Source organism: Megascapheus bottae, unplaced genomic scaffold, assembly GCF_031878675.1.
Source record: "Megascapheus bottae isolate mThoBot1 unplaced genomic scaffold, mThoBot2.hap1 HAP1_SCAFFOLD_41, whole genome shotgun sequence".
NCBI classification, from domain to species: Eukaryota; Metazoa; Chordata; class Mammalia; order Rodentia; family Geomyidae; genus Megascapheus; species Megascapheus bottae.
Genome location: NW_028327585.1, coordinates 5,981,535 through 6,001,770, shown reverse-complemented (window position 1 = coordinate 6,001,770; position 20,236 = coordinate 5,981,535).

The window sequence follows — 20,236 nt, the reverse complement described above, 5'->3', positions numbered from 1 at the left end:
TCTACCTCCCACCCATTAACCTTGGAAACCAATGAACTGGGCTCTCATCATTCCTCTCATCTCTTCACCCACCTTGCCATGTGTCCATCCCTCTGTCACTTCCACCCCACACACATCCCACCACCAGCCACCCTGTAGCTTATGAGGATCCCAGAGGAAGCTCTTGGTGATGGGCTTGTGACCACAAAACAGTTACTATCACCCCCTCCGGCCTGATCCACCACAGAATAAGAACAGCCAAGCAGGCACACACTGCAGCAGAGTTGCTCTGCTGCCACCCTGATTTCTTCAGGTCCAGGACTTGGCTCTCCTCAGCCTCTCAGCTCAGTAACCAGAACATTGTGCTTTCACAGAGCCATGGCTTCCAGTCTCCATGGACACAATGACATCAAGGTGATGCCAACTTCCCCATCTCTATATACTTCTAACTATGGGATGGGAGCTGAGGTTCTCTTCTGTGACTCCATCCGCTAAGAGGCTCATGCAGATTTCTATCCTTTGCTCATCATGGTGACTCTTTGGTTAACAAGTCACTGCTGGGCTTCCAGTTCACCACATATAGAACCCACACTCCAACACTTTTCTTAGAAGGACTGATGACTTTTAAATATTCTCTAGTTTTAAATTTCTAGTTCCTTCTCTCTTTCATTTATATATTTCCCTTCCTCACATGCTTCCCTTTTTTTTACCTTCCTTCTTTCATTCCTGGCCTTGAACTCAAGACCTGGAGCTTTTTCTTAGCTTTTCTTTGCTCAAGGTAGCACTCTAGCTCTTGAGCCACAGCTCTACTTCAATCTTTGTTCTTGCTCTAAACTGGGAGTAAGAGTCTCATGCACTTTTCCCTTTGCTGGGTTGGTTTTAAACCACAATACTAAGATCAGGATCCTGAATAGGCCTCGATTACAGGTATTATCTAATCAAAACAAATTCCTGATTTCTTTTTTAGACATAATGAGTTCTTTCAGGTGAGCCACCAGCCACTCATGCAAGAGCATTGCAGGATCCCAGCATTCATCTTGTCTCCAGTCTTATTCCATCCATCTCACAATGGCCATCTAAAACACCCTGCTGCATGCCTGAAGTCGCAAGGAACGTTCTCAACGCCATGAGAAGCCCCCTTAAGCTCTGCCTCAGATATGCCCAGCCCCCATCCCACTTCCACATGAGCATTTGTTTAGGGGAAATTTCCTGAGTTCATCATCTTTTTTTCCTCACCATTCAAATTTCATGTTTGGAGTCATTTCTCCCAGACAAAGAGGAACATGATCCATTTTTTGATAGCAGCTCCAGCTTCATAGTCCCAGCCACCAACACCCCCCCATTACCCTGCCAGACACCTGAATTCAAGAACAATGTTTTCACTACCCCTGACTCTTATCAAATGTTTTAACTTATACAGTGCATTAAAATAATTTTACTAAATGGAATCAAGCTTCAGAATCTTTGCACGTGAACTTTTAGTGAATAACAGACACACCAGCATTTCTGTAGCCAACAGAAATCTTAGCTTTGAGATTTCAGCATTCCTGGTATCCAAGTTTGGATGTGCTAACACTGCCCTTAATGGGGCACTTCAATCACACAATCCCACAACAATAAATGTCATTTGACATTCACTGGTAGGTGGTGCTAGGAAAAAGACTGATGTGCCAACTCCATGCTGGCTTGACCTATGCCATCTTCAAACATGGAGCAAGTGGGGCTCCTCTCTCCATGACACCTTTTGTGTACTACCCCAGAAGGACCTTTACCTTGAGACAAAATTATGAAGACTATCTCTACCAGCAAAGATTCCAGTGAGATGTGCCTACATGGATAAAGCTAAAATCTCACTAAAGTGAGGTTGTTGGCAGTGCTGGAACCTGAACTCAGGGCCTGGGCACTAAGCATTTGTACTGAAGACTAGCCCTTTACCACTTGAGCCCAAACTCCATTCCCAGCTGTTTTTATTTTTGGTAGTAAGAATCTATCAGACTTTCCTGTTCTAGGTGACTTGGAACTTCCATACTCAGATCTCAGCCTCCTGACCAGCCTGGATTAAAAGTGTGCATCAGCCATGCCCCACACCTGAGGACTTCTGCCAGCACATTTTTTCCCAAAATTTGGAAGAGGAAGATGAGGGAGGGTTGGGCTCATCCTGCCCTGCATATGAAGGAGAGCATCAGCGCCTGAACTTCATTCCCTGTTGTAGGCTGCGGAGGAAAAGGAAGCAAATAGGCACAGGCTGGCAGCAGATGCCACAGAACAACTTGTGACCAAGACTCCCAGAGCAGACCTCAGAATCGATGACAGAGTTGGATCTACCCAGTAACAGAGGCAGTGGTGACACCTGAAACTGCGCGTTTGAGCCTTTGCTGCTAGTAAACAGGGCCACCTATGTCTCAATGAGAAAGGTGAGATTTTGGTGGAGAAGTTGAGATTAAACATTATGTATTGCCGGAGCCAACCGGCAGCAAACCAGGGTTCGCAGATTGGGGTTCCTGAAATAGGGGACAAGGACTAGGAAGAAAAAGAAGAGAGACAGACACACCGGGTCCGGGATGTCCGCAGTCCAGGCAAAGACTGCCAAGCCTGCTCGTTTATTTTCCACTCCCCCTACTTCCCTCCTCCTCTCCCCGGGAACCTCCAGGTGTTACATTCATATGGTAATTCTCAGGTCATTTACATAGAATAGGGCCTGAAAGCAATAAGACAATATAGCCATCGTCTGATGCAAGTCAAGGTACAGTTTGATTCCACTCTGGCTCCCAACATGTCCCCCGTTTTTTATTTTAAAAGAAACACAAGTGCAATTCTTACTCTTTTTTATACCCCTAATTTATCCTGTCACATTTTCCAAAAATGACTTTGGTCCCTTGGTCCAACGGGGATTTGATGGGCGGAGATTCAACTTCCCTGACTTCTTCAAGCTGACTCATGGGCGCCGTCTCCACGCTTGACCAGGGACCTTAAGAAGCCCAGCCTGTTTTATCAAGGGGTTGCAAGGATTAGACACCAGGAACAACAATCTACTCCAAACTAGAAATCATACTTGACATTCAACAACTGCACAGACCATCCTTGGCCACAACAGCGCAGCCTACCTAGTACCCATTTGCAAAGGCTTTTTCTTGATTGTCTGGGGAACTAAATTTCTGCAACCTTAACAATGCTTCAGTTGTCAGATCTAAACAGATTAATAGAGACACAAGCCTCAGATCCACAAACTTTTCCTGAATTTGTGGCTGGTGTCAAAAATAAAAAAATTCGCTCAATTAGGACTTTAAACTACCCACTGTCACAGAAGATTGACAAGTTCCTGCCCAGTTATGAAAGGCACGGGCATTAGTAAGGCATGCTTACAAACTATTCTATGACCTCCCGGCTCAGATTAATTTGAATGGCCAAGCACAAGTGACTCTAAGATCTGACACCATCTCTGCCATCCAAGCAGAGGCTTTCCTGTCCCAATAGTGTCTCTCCACACAGGGATAAACATCCCATTGGCATTTCACTTTGTTGGTTGCTGGATTTGAACTCAGGGTCTGGGCGCTGTCTCTCAGCTCTCCAGCTCAAGGCTAGCACCCTGCCACTGTGAGTCCCGAGCTTGGTGCTTGAGTGCTTCCCCCCAGCTTTTCAGCTCAGAGCTAGCACTCTGCCACTTCAAGCTCCAAAGCAACTCTGTCCCAGCATCCTGCTGGCAGATTAGACACCACAGTCTCACAGGGACTTTGCTTTGCCCGGGCAGGCTCAAAACTGTGGCTATCAGATCAATGACTCCTACAAAAGGCCACTTTACTCCAATTAGAAGCAACAAGGTGGTCAATTCAGAAATAGTCTCTAAGCATGATCTTACCTGGAACTTGGTGAGGGCCAAACTTACATCTGAATGAGGATCTGCTGTCCTTCTCCATGGGCCTTCTGGAGATTGCTATAAAGTAACTTACAAGAGTAAGCTGAAATAGCAATTAAGCAACCATTTTGGTAGTCCTAATTTTCCTTGTTTCTTTTTTTGAAACAAAGCTTTAGGACAACATTACTTTTAAATTTTGTTCAGAAATCATTTCTAATTTTCTTAAAAACTTTTACACTTTTTAACTTAAACTCTTAACACTTTGGTCTTTATTTGCATTTGAAAAACCTTTAAGGCTAAAGGAATTCCCTTTGCCTCCAGGCCCTCTAAGGCTCAAGGCACTCCTCTTGCCTTTTAGAAAAAAAGGCTCTTTTGCAGTTTAGATTACTGTCTAGAACTCCAACAACAGTTTAAACTCAAATAACAGTTTTTCCCTAATTCAAGAACTATAGACATCAGTGCACCAAAAGTCTAAGTCTGGACTTAGTTTCCTCTCCTTTTTTAAAATACACCCAAAAGCATGGAGATAAACCTTTAAACATTCCTTTAAAATACTAATCACATTATCCACATTTTACCATCAGATTTCTAGTGTCAGTTTGCAAGAAAGGACAGGCAAAATTTCTGACGTTAATGAACAATTTTACATTTAAATTTCTAATACATGTTTCCAAACTTTAACTTAAAGTAATAAATCCCAAATTCCCTAACACCTCTGTGCTGAACAGGATACAATGTTTACAATGTAAACAGCTGTATGTATTGCAATACCAGATTTTTTAAAATGCAGATTTCAGGATCTTTAGAAAAATACTTTTTACCAGTTTTTCTTTAAAACAATGCAATAATACTTTTAAGACATAGGAAACATTCAAGCATAATAATTTTCTTGAAGTTTAGACTTAGATTTACCCAATTACCTTTGTTTCAAATGAGTTCAACCATTGTTTTATACAGCATGCTGACAATTTAACCTTGAACATGTTCACTCACTCATTCACACACATTCATACTCAAAGATCATAAAGTGCGCAAAATTAATATTGGCCGTTCGTTTTCCGGAAGTTTGTGTCAAGAGAGTTTTGCCAATTTTACTCTTACAGGTGAGAACCAGGTTCAAAACAAAACTTTTTGCAAGGCAACTTAGCTGGAATTTATTTTTCCAGGGCTTGTCACAACTGCAGACATGGGGGAGCGGCCATGCTAGGCCCAGAAATGTTCAAATAAATAACAAGGATGTGTGCTTGAGTACGCACAGAAAAACCATAAGGATCAATACTTAGAAATGGTACCAATTTTAAAGACAAAACTGGACAAGAAAAAATATGTAACACGAACAAGACAGAGAAACGGAGACTTATAAATAATCAGACATTGACATATAACAAGAAAATTGGACTCAATCAGATACACTTAACACAAAAAACATGAGCTCAAATGAATGTTTTCACCAAACAGTTATTTTTAGATTTAGACATGTCTTGCTGGTGGGACTCTCAGGTATGCCTTGTTATCGACAAGAAACTCAGAAGGGGAAGGGGGGTCAAGGCGTCCCTTGACCACCCAGGCCTCTATTTTAGGCCCACAGTGCATCCCCTTTTTTTTTTAAATAAAATGAAATAAAATAAAATAAAAAAAATAAAACAAAACACAGACATACAGGAGGTCGGCCGACTTCTACTTACCTCTGGAGGCCTTTGCTTTTCACCTGGGCATCTTTTACAAAAAAGGTTATTAAGAAGAGGGCTGGTAAAGACAAAATAATGTCACATATTAAATTGTGTAGAGTCAATGAATATGTTAAAAGGTCCCTACATAATAGTAAAAGGAGGAGAAACACAGCTCATATGAATGTGTGGAACAAGTGGATCAGTAGCAGTCCCGATTGACATGCACAAATAACTCAGGTCCTTCCCACGTCGCAGGATGCACCACTGGAGGGTTGGGGGTGTAGGCCAAGTGAGTCGCTGCTTGGATGGCCACTATCACTCTCCACGATCCGAACGCAGCGTTCAGGCAGCCAGCGGGCGTCATTTTCTCCTTGTGAAAAAACACATACATGCCCTCGACCCCAGGTTAGAACAGGATCGGGTCCATGCCAAGCACCAGTTAGGGGATCCTTCCACTTTACTAAGGCAAAAGCACGCTGCTCTCTTTTTTCCCAGAATCGCTGAGCAGCAGATAAATTATTTGAATCCAAATTCAAAAAATTTAAAACAAATAAAGCATGATTAAGTATATTCACAGGGGTAGCGGGATACGACTCTCCTTTCTGTATTTTAGCAATTTGATGTTTTAATAATCCATTAGCTCTCTCCACGATGCCTTGACCTTGAGGATTGTAAGGAATGCCTGTAATATGAGTGATATTATAGGAACGGCAGAAGGATTGAAATGCTCGGCTTGCATAGCCAGGGCCATTATCTGTTTTTATTTGCGAGGGAATCCCCATCACAGCAAAGCATCGAATGCAGTGAGAAATACAATGTTTAGTGGCTTCCCCAGCAAGGGGGGTGGCCAAGATAAAATTAGAATAAGTATCTACAGTAACATGAACATATTTTAATCGGCCAAATGATGGAACATGCGTGACATCCATCTGCCAAATGTGATTAGAAAGCAGTCCTCGTGGATTTATGCCTAAATGGGGGGCTGGTGAAAAAGGGACACAGTTGGAGCAAGTCTTATCTATTTGTCGCGCGGCTTCTCTAGATAATTTAAACTGTTGGCGCAAGGCTCGACTGTTTTTATGATGGATGGCATGTGACTGCTTAGCAAGTTCAACCTGAGTTAAGTAAACTCTGGTGGCGGAGTCAGTAACTGCATTGCCCTCACTTAAAGGGCCAGGAAGATTAGTGTGAGCTCGAACAAAGCCAAAAAAACAGGGGTGGTTGCGAGAACAAAGCAAAGTTTGTATTTGGCGAAATTGGGTCTGAATATTGGAGTTAGTAGTTCTAATAAAGGGAACAGTTTCTATGACTTGAAGAGCACGAATTACATATTGACTGTCTGAGTATAAGTTAAAGGGCTCGTCTTGTAACAGGACGAGTGCTTGTAAAACAGCCTCTAATTCCACCTCTTGGGCGGAGGAAAAACCTGTAACCCAAGATTGAGTTTTCCCATTAATGGTCAAAGCAGCCGTTCCATTTGAGGATCCATCTGTAAATACCAAAGCGGCAGAAGATAAAGGCGAGGCCTGTACTATGGAAGGAAATAGAAATGTATGACACGCAGCAAATTGGAGAAGTTTGTTAGACGGGTAGTGATGCAAAATTTTTCCCGTATAATTGGCCCAAGCAATGGCCCAAGGATCGCAATGGGCGAATAGCCAATCTTGTTGTTGTAAATTATATGGGACACAGATAAAATGAGGTTCCTGACCTAAATATTTACGGGAATCCACTCGGCACATGTGTATCAGATTAGCTACCAATTCGTAGTAGGGGGTCAGCACTTTGCCGGGTGTTGATGGTAGATAAAGCCATAAAAGTGGGCCATCCTGCCACAATACAGCAGTTGGGGAGTGAGAAGTAGCTAAAATGTAAACTCCCCAGGGTTTAGAATAGTCACAATAGGTCATTTGTTGCTGGGAAATTGCCTTTTCTACAATTTGGATGGCCCTCCTGGCGTCAGGATTTAATTCGCGCAAGGATGTAGGGTTGGTATCTCCTTTTAAGAGATCAAAGAGGGGTTTTAACTCTCCTGTGGAGAGCTTTAGATAAGGCCGAAGCCAATTTATATCTCCTAAGAATTGCTGAAAATCATGAAGAGTTCTTAAGTGTGAAGTTTTTAATTGTATTTTTTGGCTTTTAAAATAGTGTGGGCCTAATATATGGCCTAGATATGTAAAAGGGGGGTGTTCCTGAACCTTTTCAGCTGCTATTATAAGGCCAAAGAGGCTCAGATCTTGCTTTAGTTGTCCAAAGGCTTGTCGTACGACGATAGGGTCAGAACAAGCCAACAAGATGTCATCCATATAATGAACAATATAAACAGAAGAACATTTTTCACGAGTGGAAGAAATGGCTCTAGCTACAAAACTTTGACATAAAGTTGGGCTATTTGCCATGCCCTGCGGAAGCACAAGCCAGTGATATCACTTCATGGGTTCTTTAAAATTAACAGAGGGGACGCTGAAGGCAAAGCGCTTACAGTCTTGAGGCGCCAGGGGTATAGTATAGAAACAATCCTTCAAATCTATAATAATCTTATAAGTATCCTTTGGGATTGCCATGGGTGAAGGCAAGCCAGGCTGTAGGGCCCCCATCAGTTCCATTGTGGCATTTATTTTTCTCAAATCCTGTAACAGCCTCCATTTACCTGACTTTTTCTTTATAACAAAAATTGGAGAATTCCATGGAGAGTTAGAAGGGGCCACATGCCCCAAGTCCAGCTGTTCCTGTACCAGCTGCTGTACTGCAATGATCTTTTCTAGAGAAAGAGGCCACTGTTCAACCCATACCGGTTGTTCAGAGAGCCAATTTATGGGATCAGCATGAGGGGGAGGGCAAACGACAGCTCCCGTCAAGGGATACCCTAATCCTTGTCTCGTAGGGTGAGACTGGGGTTGGAGTGGCTCTAGCTCCCCCTGTGCTGCTCGGCCTAGTCCCCTAAAGGGGAGGAGGCCTTGATCAAGTAACTGCTTAGTGACCGCAGCACTAGGACTAAACATATACACTCCCATTTTTTCCATGATATCACGACCCCATAAATTAATTGGCAGATGATCCAAGACAAATGGCTGAAAATGACCAGAGTGCCCTTCCTCATCTCTCCAAACAAGGATCGCACTGCTCTGCTGTGGGTCAGTTGCTTGCCCAACCCCCTGTAGGGAAGTCATAGAGGTTGTCAGGGGCCATTGGGCTGGCCAATGTTTTTTAGATATCACAGACACATCTGCTCCAGTGTCTAATATTCCCTTAAAGGGCTTTTCTTGTATAAATATAGTCATCTCAGGCCTCTCTTGTTTTATGCTTTGTACCCAATAGATATCAGAAGATCTAAATCCTCTCTGTCCACATGGGGAATTAGCAGTCTCCCCGGGAGGTAAAGGCACAAGTATTAATTGTGCTAATTTTTGACCGGCTGGGATCGATACCACGTGTTTCGGGGCAGAGGCCATAACTTTGATTTCTCCAGTAAAATCCTGGTCAATTTTGCCAGGTGTAATCTGTATCCCTTTAAGGGCTGAGCTACTTCGCCCTAACAGCAATCCAGCCACTCCCGGGGGAAGGGGGCTGAAGACCCCCGTGGGGAGAGCTTGTGTCCCCATCTCTGGGGTCAATACTGAGCAGGTGGAGGAACAGAGGTCCAATCCTGCACTTCCTGGGGTGGCACGGAGGAGGCCGGAGACTGATCTTGGGGGGTTGTTAGAAGATGCACTTGTGGCCGAGAAAAGGGAGGGACTGCCCCATGGTTTTGCGGGGCCAGGGGCTGGCCCCTTCTCCAGTTTCCCGAAAACGGGCGGCCATTGCGATCTGTTCTTGACCTGCAATCTTTAGCCCAGTGCTTCCCTTTACCACAGCGTGGACATGTGCCAGGTGATTTTTCTCTCTTTTGCCTGGCCTGGCGTGGGCATTGCGTCATCCAATGTCCTAATTGTCCACAAGAAAAGCAACGCCCTGGGGGTCTAGCAGCCCGAGAATGCCGCTGACCTCTATATTTTAGAGACTCAGTAACAGTCTTTCCTTGAGGAGCGGCGGCTAAAGTAAGGCCTTGTACATGGGAGGGTCCAATATCAGCACACAGTGAAATAAAGTCTGTGATTCCTCCCTTATTCCTATGGGGTCTGATAGCTGCCTGACAGGCGGCGTTGGCATTTTCATAGGCTATGTGTCTAACTATACTCTTCCTTGCATTCTCATCTTGTACTAGGTAGTCTGCAGTCTCCATTAATCGAGACAAAAATTCTAGATAAGGTTCATTCGGTCCCTGTTTAACTTCTACTAGATTTTTTGTACGATTGGAATTGCGTAACTTTTTCCAAGCCTCTCTCGCCGCAGCATTTATTTGTAAATAGGCCTCTTTTGCATAACCCAATTGATCTTCGGTGTTTTTATAGGTTCCCTCTCCTAACAACTGATCAACAGTGTAAGGCAGGTTCTTAGACCTATTTGTTTCAATTTTAGCCCGACACTGTGCAGTGAACTCTGTCTCCCATAATAAGTACTCTCCTGCACTAAGGCATGCTCTGGCAAGCCGCTTCCAGTCATTTGGGCATGCAATACCAGCACACGCGGCCTCCAATATTACTTGAGTAAAAGGGGCAGTTGGCCCATATTGGGAGCAGGCATTTTTCAAATCCTGTAATAGTTTAACAGGAACAGGTTGATGGTATACTTGTTCATCATGATCAACTAAACTAGGGAAGCATCGAGGCCCTGAAATACCTTCCCTCTCTCTAGCAGCCTGAGTCAGGTTTAATTGCGATGCACTGTGCCTGGTTGTAGTGCCTGTTAAAAGGGACTTGTTGCTAGGGCCTTTAGGCTTGCCTAAAGGTTGAGAAAGGGATTGAGGCCGTAAGGCTGCAGCCGGAGGCGGTGGGTGTGATTGGTAAGGTTTAGAATCAGACACCATAGTGGCCTGAAGGTCATATTTCTTTCCTACTTCTGGGGGGGCTCTCTGCTCTGTCCCCATTTTCGATAGAAAATGTAGGATTTCTTCTAACTTCTTCTCCATTGTAGCCATTCGGCCCTCCATTGACTCATCATAACTTTCCTCCTTGATATTCAAACCTGAATTCTGATACTCAATATCTACTGGTTGTTGTTCCCTTTTCAAGATCTCCTTAGACTCTCTTGGGCTGCGGCATATGGCTCAGCCTCAGGTTTTTCAGAAGGGTCCTTTAAGTCATAAAGTTCCCTTAATTCAAGATTAAGTTCAGCATTTTCATGTAGAGGATCTATGTATTCACTTACTAAACTCCATACAGTAGCAGCCTCTATTGGGGTCTTCTCGGGGCCATATACATCATAATAATCTAGAATTCTTTTTCCTATCCGCTGCCAGGCTTTTTGGAATTCCTCCTCCATAGACCTCGGGCATGCCTCCTCGACAAACTGTAGGAAGCTCTGAAGCACCCCTTTTTCCACCCGCGTTCCGTGGGCTTCAAATAGGCCTGTTAAGATCGGTAGAAATAACCCATGGCTATTAGCTTGACCCATAATTTTTACTCCTGACTATACTCTCTTAATAGTCCTACGATGTGTTACTCACCACAGGGAGGGGTCCTTCACCTTCGTCCCAGATTTTCAGGGTCCCTGTTCGGGCGCCAGATGCCGGAGCCAACCGGCAGCAAACCAGGGTTCGCAGATTGGGGTTCCTGAAATAGGAGACAAGGACTAGGAAGAAAAAGAAGAGAGACAGACACACCGGGTCCGGGATGTCCGCAGTCCAGGCAAAGACTGCCAAGCCTGCTTGTTTATTTTCCACTCCCCCTACTTCCCTCCTCCTCTCCCCGGGAACCTCCAGGTGTTACATTCATATGGTAATTCTCAGGTCATTTACATAGAATAGGGCCAGAAAGCAATAAGACAATATAGCCATCGTCTGATGCAAGTCAAGGTACAGTTTGATTCCACTCAGGCTCCCAACAATGTATCATGCAAGAAGACAGACTATAAGGGGTCTTTTATTATTCCAAGTGAAATTTTGGATTTCCTCTTCTGTTTCTTTAAAGAATGACATTGGGATATTGATGAATATTGCACTGAATTTGTAGATAGTCCTTATCAAGATTGCCATTTTTACAATATTACTTCTTCCAAAGCAGGAGCATAGGTTTTTGCATTTCCTCTGTTCTGCGTTAATTTCCTTCTCCAGGGTTTATAGTTCCATCAAAAAGGTGCTTTACATTCTAAGTTAATTCCTAGGTATTTTATTTTCTTTGATAGCAAAATGAGTTGCTATCCTGATTCTTGCCTCATTCCTCTCATTTGTTGGCATATAGGAAGGCAGTTGACATTCAGGATTAATTTTATACCCTGCTACCTTACCAAAGTTTTATATCAGCTCAAGCAGCTTCGGAGTAGAGTCTATAGGGTTCTTTAAATACAGAATCATGTCATATGTAAGGAGAGAAAGTTTCAGTTCCCCTTTCCCTTTTCCTCCTCACTACAGTTAGAATGGCCAAGATCCAGAAATCTAATAACGTATGCTGGAGGGGATGTGGCCAGGAGGGATCACTACTACACTGCTGGTGGGATTGCAAACTCGTTCAACTACTATGGAATGCACTATGGCAGTATCCCAAAAAGACTAAACATAGAGCTCCCCTGTGATCCCGCAATTTCACTACTTGCCAATCGTCCAGATAGGACATACTAAATTCACTAGAACAATAACATTTATCACAGCACTATTTACTATAGCAAAGGTATGGAACCAACCCAGATGCCCGTCAGTTGATGAGTAGATCAAATATGGTATTTTTACACAATGGAATTCTGTGCTTCTGTCAGAAAGAATGACATAGACGAATTTGTAAGGAAATAGAAAGACTGTAAAGTTTAGAAATTGGTTTCTGTCTCCTTCTCTCTCTCCTTCTCTATCTCTGTAAAATTTAGAAGTTCCTCTTTCTCTCTCTCTCTCTCTCTCTCTCTCTCTCTCTCTCTCTCTCTCTCTCTCTCTCTCTCTCTCTCTCTCTCTCTCTCTCCAATCCTTAGGCTTGAACTCAGGGCCTGAGCTACTTTTGCTCAAGGTTAGCACTCTACCATTTGAACCACAGTGCTGCTTCTGGCTTGCTCTTTTCACGTAGTATTCAGGAATCTAACCCAGGCCTTCATCCTTGATAGGTTAGCACTCTACCAATAAGCCACACAGGCAGCTTTTAGAGGTTTCTGACAAAGGTTTTTCTACATGCTATTATTTCTTCTGCGAGTGCTCTTAATGCTTGCTGAAGGTTGACTTTGTTTAGAAGACTTACCCTAATGCTCCCATATACAGAGATTCTATATATAGCTAAATGTTTTTCATTAGTCAGAATTTCTCTATTGTGTATGTTCTGAAATGTACTGAAGACTGACTTCTGATTAAAAGTCATTGCATATTTGTTCTATTCATTAGTTTTCTTTTCTTCTATGGGAATCAGGTTTGTGATGAACACAGAAGTATGCCTTCCAGGTCAAACACTTTCCACATTTGTAATATTCATAAGGTTTTTCTCTCCTAGGTGCATTTTATACCTAGTCATGCGTTCATGATGGATTTTCATATTCTTATATTCATACGATTTTTATCCTGTGTCTGTGTGGTATCATGCAAACTCAACTATGAGTTCTTCAAAAAAATTTCCCTTTCATTTTATCCATAGGATTCTATCCTGTGAGTGTTTAGTGATAAATCTTGACTTGTGCCTTCTGGGGAAAAGACTGAACATTTGCTACATTCATTAAGGGTTTGATCTTGTGTTGGTTCTGTGACACAAGCTGAGTTTTCTTCCACAGACTAAAAAGTCTTTCCTATTTATTTCATTGCTAAGGCTTCTCATATGTGTGAACTCTCTTACGCTTACTGAAGGGTGAATAGTGGACGAAAGACTTTCAACTTTGGTTATATTCCTAAGGTTTCTAATATGTGTGAATTCTGTTATGCCTCCTGTAATGTGACTTCCATCTGAAGGTCTTACCATATTTGATGCACTTGTACAGTTTCTCTCCTGTGTGTGTTCTCTGATGCAATTTGAGGGAAGACTTCCATTTGAAAGACATTCCACATCGGGTACATTCATAAGGTTTTTCTCCTGTTTGAATTGTCTTATGCATGTTGAGGTTTGGCTTCTGTGTGAAGGACTTTCCACATATGTTACACTCATAAGGTGTTTCTCCTGAGTATATTCTCTGATGAACATGGAGTTTTATCTTAAATTTGAAAGACTTTCCGCATTCACTACATGCATAAGTTTTCTCTCCTGTTTGTGTTCTATTATGCCCATCAAGATATGACTTCCACTTGAAGGTCTTTCCACATTTGTTGCACACATAAGGTTTCTCTCCTGTGTGTGTTCTTTGATGCAATTTGAGGGAAGATTTCTGTCTGAAAGACTTTACACTTTGGTTACATTCATAAGGTTTCACTCCTGTGTGTATTCACTGATGAACACGAAGTTTTCCCTTCCCTTGGAAAGACTTTCCACATTAATTACACTTATAAGATTTCTCTCCTGTGTGTGTTATTTGATGAACTCGAAGGTGTATCTTCTGGGTGAAAGACTTTTCACATTTGTTACATTCATATGGTTTCTCTTCTGTGTGTCTTCTCTGGTGCAAAGTGAGGTATGATTTCAGTCTAAAAGTCCTTCCACATTTATCCCATTCATAAGATTTCTCTTCTGAGTGAGATCTCTGATGTGTGCTGAGAGCTGAATTCTGGGCAGAAATTGTATTACGTTCCTCATATTCATAATGTTTGTCTTCTCTTGGAGATCGAGGTTGGAGCGTCAGGTCTGACTTCTCAGAAATTAATTTTCACACTTGATGTACGCATCACATATCTCAGGATATTTGCTCTGAGGTATTGTAAGGCGTATTTCATTACTGAAAGATTTCTCACATTCACTACATGTATGAGGAGTCTCTCCTGTGTACATTTTCGGATGTGTAGTGATGGTCGGTGTTAAGTACAATATTTTTCATCACACAGTACATTTAGCAGTTTTCCTCCCTCCCTGAAGAATTTCTTGGGCAGGGAGAACAGAATTATGATACTGCAGATCTTTTGGACTGTCACAATCATGAATAAAATGCTCTGAATATCCGATGGATTTTTTAAGAACAGGAGACATACGAGATCTATATGCAGCATGCATCTCATCAGGCTTAGGAGACAGAAGCATGTACTGACACTTAATGAACTCCTCAGTCCTCACCCCTAAGTTGTTACCGTTATTACTAATCAGCTCTGGATTATGTGTAGAGCTCAAATTTAAAGTTGTTGCTAATCTCACGTTTTCCTCCACTTCGATACTACTTGCAACTGCAACTTCACAAAGACATTCATGTGGACTTTCCTGTCAGGTCTTGAACACAATTTCCATTACCTGGACATCTAAAATTAGTCATAGAAAAAAAGACACAACATACATGAGATACAAATATTCCTTACTGTAAAGGTAATGACTTTACTTTCCCATCCTAAGTGTTAGATATTTTAAAATATAAAAGTGGAAATTGATTTGTGAGAAATATATGCTTTTCTCCCTAACATATTAAGAAAATGATATTTTACAATGACCAATAATGTTTTTCTGTGTTTTATTCTCTTTTTATATCACAGGAAATATTTATTGAAATTACCCAACTATGTATTGCTACAGTTTTAAGCTGAGTACTACCTATAATATACCTGCAGCTCTTTTTTTTCAAATACTGTTTTGTTTATACATTGAGGAATAGCTGCCTTTCTTTTATTTTTGAGAAATAATCTAAATATTGTGCTGTTTTGCATCTTTTTAAAACTTTCTTTTCTTTTCTTTTCTTTTTTTTTGTAGTTCATAGACCTCGGCCCTGTCCCTGAACACTTCAGCAGAAGACTATAACCCCTATCCTTGAGCTACAGCCCCACTTCCTGTTTTCTAGAGTTAACTACCGATAAGAGTCCCAGGTCCTGAGTAGCAGATAGGATTACCTTACCCAGTTTCAATGCTGTTTGCTTTTTAACCATTAAGTGAGGAACACGAATTTTTTCTAGATTCAGCGGCCACAAGTTTGGTTTATATGTCTGTTTGTCTTTGATCCAAGCAAGAACGATTCTTGAGAGTAAGGACTTACACATATATCCCTTCAGTTACAACTTCTCACTAAAGTCTCAATTTAGGTATTTGTGGGAATTTTGAAATTTGTTTCTTTCCATTTGAAGTCTTATAAAAATTCCTTTTCTAACACTCCTGTCCCTCAGAAACATGGAAGACCAGAAAATCTCCAGCTCATTGTCTAGTTAATTTTATTATGTTGATTGAAACATTGTTGTTGTTCTTTTCCTTCCATTCCTGTGTTTGAACTTAGGACCTAACTACTGTCCTTGGGTTTTCTCAAGACTAGAACCCTACCAATGAAGTCATTACTTCTGGCTTTTTCTATGTATGTGGTAATAAGGAATCAAACCTGTGTCTTTGTGCATGCTAGGCAAGCACTCTATCACTAGGCTCAATTTCTGGTGGAAAGATCTGGTTCTGAATACCAGTCTCTTCCTACCAGCAAAAAGATATTATCCTTATCAGAGAATAATGCCCTGACTTATTCCTTGTTTGCTCAATCTTTTATAGTCTTAGTTTTAAAGAAATGAAATATCATTCTTTCTTTCTTTCTTTCTTTCTTCGTTTCTTTCGTTCTTTCTTTCTTTCCTGTTTTGTAGTCATGGGACTTGAATTCTAGACCTGGCTGTTCTTCCTGAGCTCTTCAGCTCAAGGCTACTGCCCTATGTCTTTAGCATCAACCCCACTTCTCATTTTCTATTGGTTCATTGGAGAGAAGAGTCTAAGGTGTTTTTGTGATAGGTCAGTCTTTGAACCTTGATCCTCAGATCTCAGCCTCCTAAGTAGCTAGGATTACAGACATGAGCCACGGGCTCATGGCTTTCTCATTTTATTTTGTTTCTCAGTGATTTCTACAGAGAAATCTAACTTTAACTCTACTGCCACAAAGAATTCATTATATCACCCTATGATTCTTGGTGCCGGGGGTTTGGGCTAGCATGCACAAAGACCTGGTTCAGTTCCTTGGTACTACATACAAAGAAAAAGCCAGAAGTGGTGCTATGACTCAAGAAATAGAGATCTAGCCTTGAGAAAACCCAAGGACCATGCTCAGGCACTGAGACCAATCATAGGATTGGGAAAAGAAAATGATTCTTGATTCATTCACAAAGAATTCCATAGGTTCCACACAGGATTTAGGGTAACTAAGAATATTATAGCTCAGTACATCACAACATGAACTTACCAATGGGGCTCAGGCTCCAACATCAATATGAAGATGCATTCACTCACCTGTGATATTCTTGTCAGAAGAATTTCCTATCCAGAGTTCTGCACAGTGCTCTAGCTTGTCAATTAATACAGGTTTGGGAACACAGGGCCCTGTAAATTAGAAACAGTAGAGAATTATTGCTTATGCTGTGTCATCATTGCTTTAAGTTCGCAGACATCCTACTCACACGTTATCTATTAAATCTTTTTTCTCATTTCTCACTGACTCCATGGTTGACTTTTCCCCAGCTCTGGATTCATTTTGTATGGCATAAACTTAGCTGTCTTGCTCAAGGCTAGAAAAATACCAGTTTGAGTCCCAGCTCCACTTACATGCATAGGTCTTCATGCATGCTAGGCAAGCACTCAACCACAAAGTCAAACTCTTGACACTCCACTAACAGTTTTGAGGGGTTACTTGGAGTTATAGAGTTTCATGGCAATTTTTATGCCATTGCTGGCTGCAAATTAGAATTCTTAGCTTTCTTCCTCCTGAATATTTTAAGATTACAGGCATGAAACATTGCACCTAGTGCCAGGTTTCCATTATAAACTCACTGTTTAGTGATTTATAGATCCTATTTCCAATAATGATATATATTCTATTCTGGATTGTTTATCCACTTACAATTACTGTGTAAGTTTGGAATGTCGTCTCCATTAGAGGAAACATAATTTAGAACTGTTATCAAAGTATCCTGAAGGTATCCTGAAGAATGAGTACAAAATTACCTTAGGTTTTCTTTAGAAAGTAATGATACTTCTCAGGGCCTGGAATCTTTCATTTAAATAGTATTGAAAGTTTGATAAACATTCATGTATCTGCAAAATAACAAGGCACTTGGCCTTGCAAGTGAATTTGACTTTTGCTCACCTAAGGACACCAGGTTGCTGTAGGTCTCCAGCATTACATCTCTGTGCAGGGTCCTCTGAGCATTGTCCAGATGCTGCCACTCCTCCCAGCTGAAATCCACAGCTACACCATCAAATGACACCAGCTTCTGGAATGGCACATTTTCATCAAGTAATTAGCACTGAGTTATAAACACACCATGTCTGGAATTTTATTCTTTTTTTGTTGGAATTTTATTCCTTTACTTAAATGTTTAGACTTACATGAAATATTGTCCTGAAAAGCTTAGGGATGGTGCCTAGGCCCAGAGTTCAAGTCCCAAGACCCACAAAAAAATAAAAAGGCAAGCCAGGTTTTGGTGGCTCACGCCTGTCATCCTAGCTACTCAGGAGACTGAGATCTGAGGACCATGGTTCAAAGCCAGCCTGGCACAAAATTCCATGAGACTCCTTTCCAATTACCCACCATAAAATGTTTAATGGCTTGTGGCATATCATGGTAGAGCAATTGTGGTATCGAAAAAATAAGTCGGGGGAGTAGATTTAGGTTATAAATGGAATTATTCCTTTGAAGAGGAACTACATTATATGATGACATATGCTGGTACTGTGAGAATATTGCAAAATCTTAGGGTATCAAGTAATAATACTGTGAAGCACACCCAGAATGTTAATGTTCTATGTCTGGCATAATAGTCACTTTGGGAAGAAGCTTTTTTTTCTTTTTTTTGGCTGGGGAATTTGTAAGGCTTGAACTCTGGGCCTGGGCACTGTTCCTGAGCTCTTCAACTCAAGGCTATCACCCTACCTATGAAGCCACAGTGCCATTTCCCATATTCTAGTGGTTAACTGTAGATGAGATTCTCATAGACTTTCTAATGCCCAGGCTGGCTTTGAACCAAATCTTTAGATATCAGCCTGATATCTGAGTAGCTAGGATTACAGGTAGAAGTCACTGCACCTGACAGGAAATTTATTTCTTGCTGTTTTATACTACAAATTTACTGTATGTTTTACTTTTTCGAAAAACTGAGGATGACCTTTGTTCTGTATATAATGGGAAGAGGGGTAGGGAGCTGTGAGCAGAAGAACTGAGGGGCAATACTCAGGGTAGGACAATAGCCTTAAACTAAAGAGCTCATGGCCCAAGGTCCAAGCCCCATGACTTTCCCCACTACCCCACAAAAAAAGGGAAAAAATTGGAGATGGGAGAGGATTTTCTAAAAAGAATATATAGAAATAGTAGTTCAAAATGTAGAAAGAATTTCAATATTAACAGTCATGAGAAAAATTAAAATTACAATGAAATCATTACTTTAAATATGTTAATATAAATATAGTTTTAAACAAAAAGATCCACATACACACACACAAACACACACACACGCACATACACACACACATACAAAAAACAACTTTCAAAGTCTAACTATTACTGGGAAGGTAGTGAGAAGAAGTAGAACTTTGGAATAGTTCTGCAAGGAATATAAAACAATCGAAAATTGCGTGGAGAGTGCTAAAACAGTACTAAATATAGAATTACATAGAAATATGGTCCAACACTTCTATTTCTAGATTTGTACCTAACGGAAGAGAAAGCAGAGACTAGAACACATATGTGGAGAATCCATTCACAACTATTAATAATAATCAAAAGATAGAAATATGCAAAACAATGCATTGAAAAGGAAGAACATTTTATTATTTTACAGATGAATCTTGATTACAGTCAACTAAAAATACAGCAGTCATAAAGGAAGAGCTAGGGTATGTTTTCCCTTCCAGAGCTTCCAAGGATCAACAAACACTTAGAGCCAAAAAGCACGATGGTTCCAGAGAATGGAGTAGAGAGGAACAGGAACTGAATGTTTAATGATTATACATGGAAGATGAAAATTGCTCTAGATGGGGAGAATGAAGAGAGAACTGTACCCTAAACAATGGTTATGTAGCCACACAGGATGGGACACACCTATACTCCCTGATCTTGGGAAACTCAAGAAGGATTTCTAGCCATCCTAGATGCATGGAAAGATCTATCATAAAAACCAATGTGGAGGGGCTGGGAGTTTGGCATAGTTGTAGAGTGCTTGTATGAAGACGAAGGTTCAATTCCGCAGTACCACATACACAGAAAAAACCAGAAGTAGTGCTGTGGCTCAAGTAGAAGATCACTAGGCTTGAGAAAAGCTGAAGGACAGTGCTCAGACCGAGTTCCAGCCAAAGGGCTTGTTTAAAACAAAACAGAAAGCTGAGCATGATGGGGTGGTGTCTCACTTCTATAATACTAGCTACTCAGGAGGCTGAGATCTGAGGATCAAGGTTTAAAGCCATCCTGGCACAAAAAGACCTGAGACTCTTATCTCCAATTTACCTTTAGAAAATGGGAAGTGGGGCTTAGCTCCAGGGTAAGGTGGTAGCCTGGAGCTGAAGAGCTCAGGGATAGTGCCAGGCTGAGTTCAAGATCTATGACCCACCAAAAAAAAAAAAACAAAAAACAAAAAATAATATGGAAAAATTTGGGTTCTGTGAATTTTATCAGGCATATAAATGTCTTTTTTTGCTGTTGAAATAACAAATTGTTTGGAAAC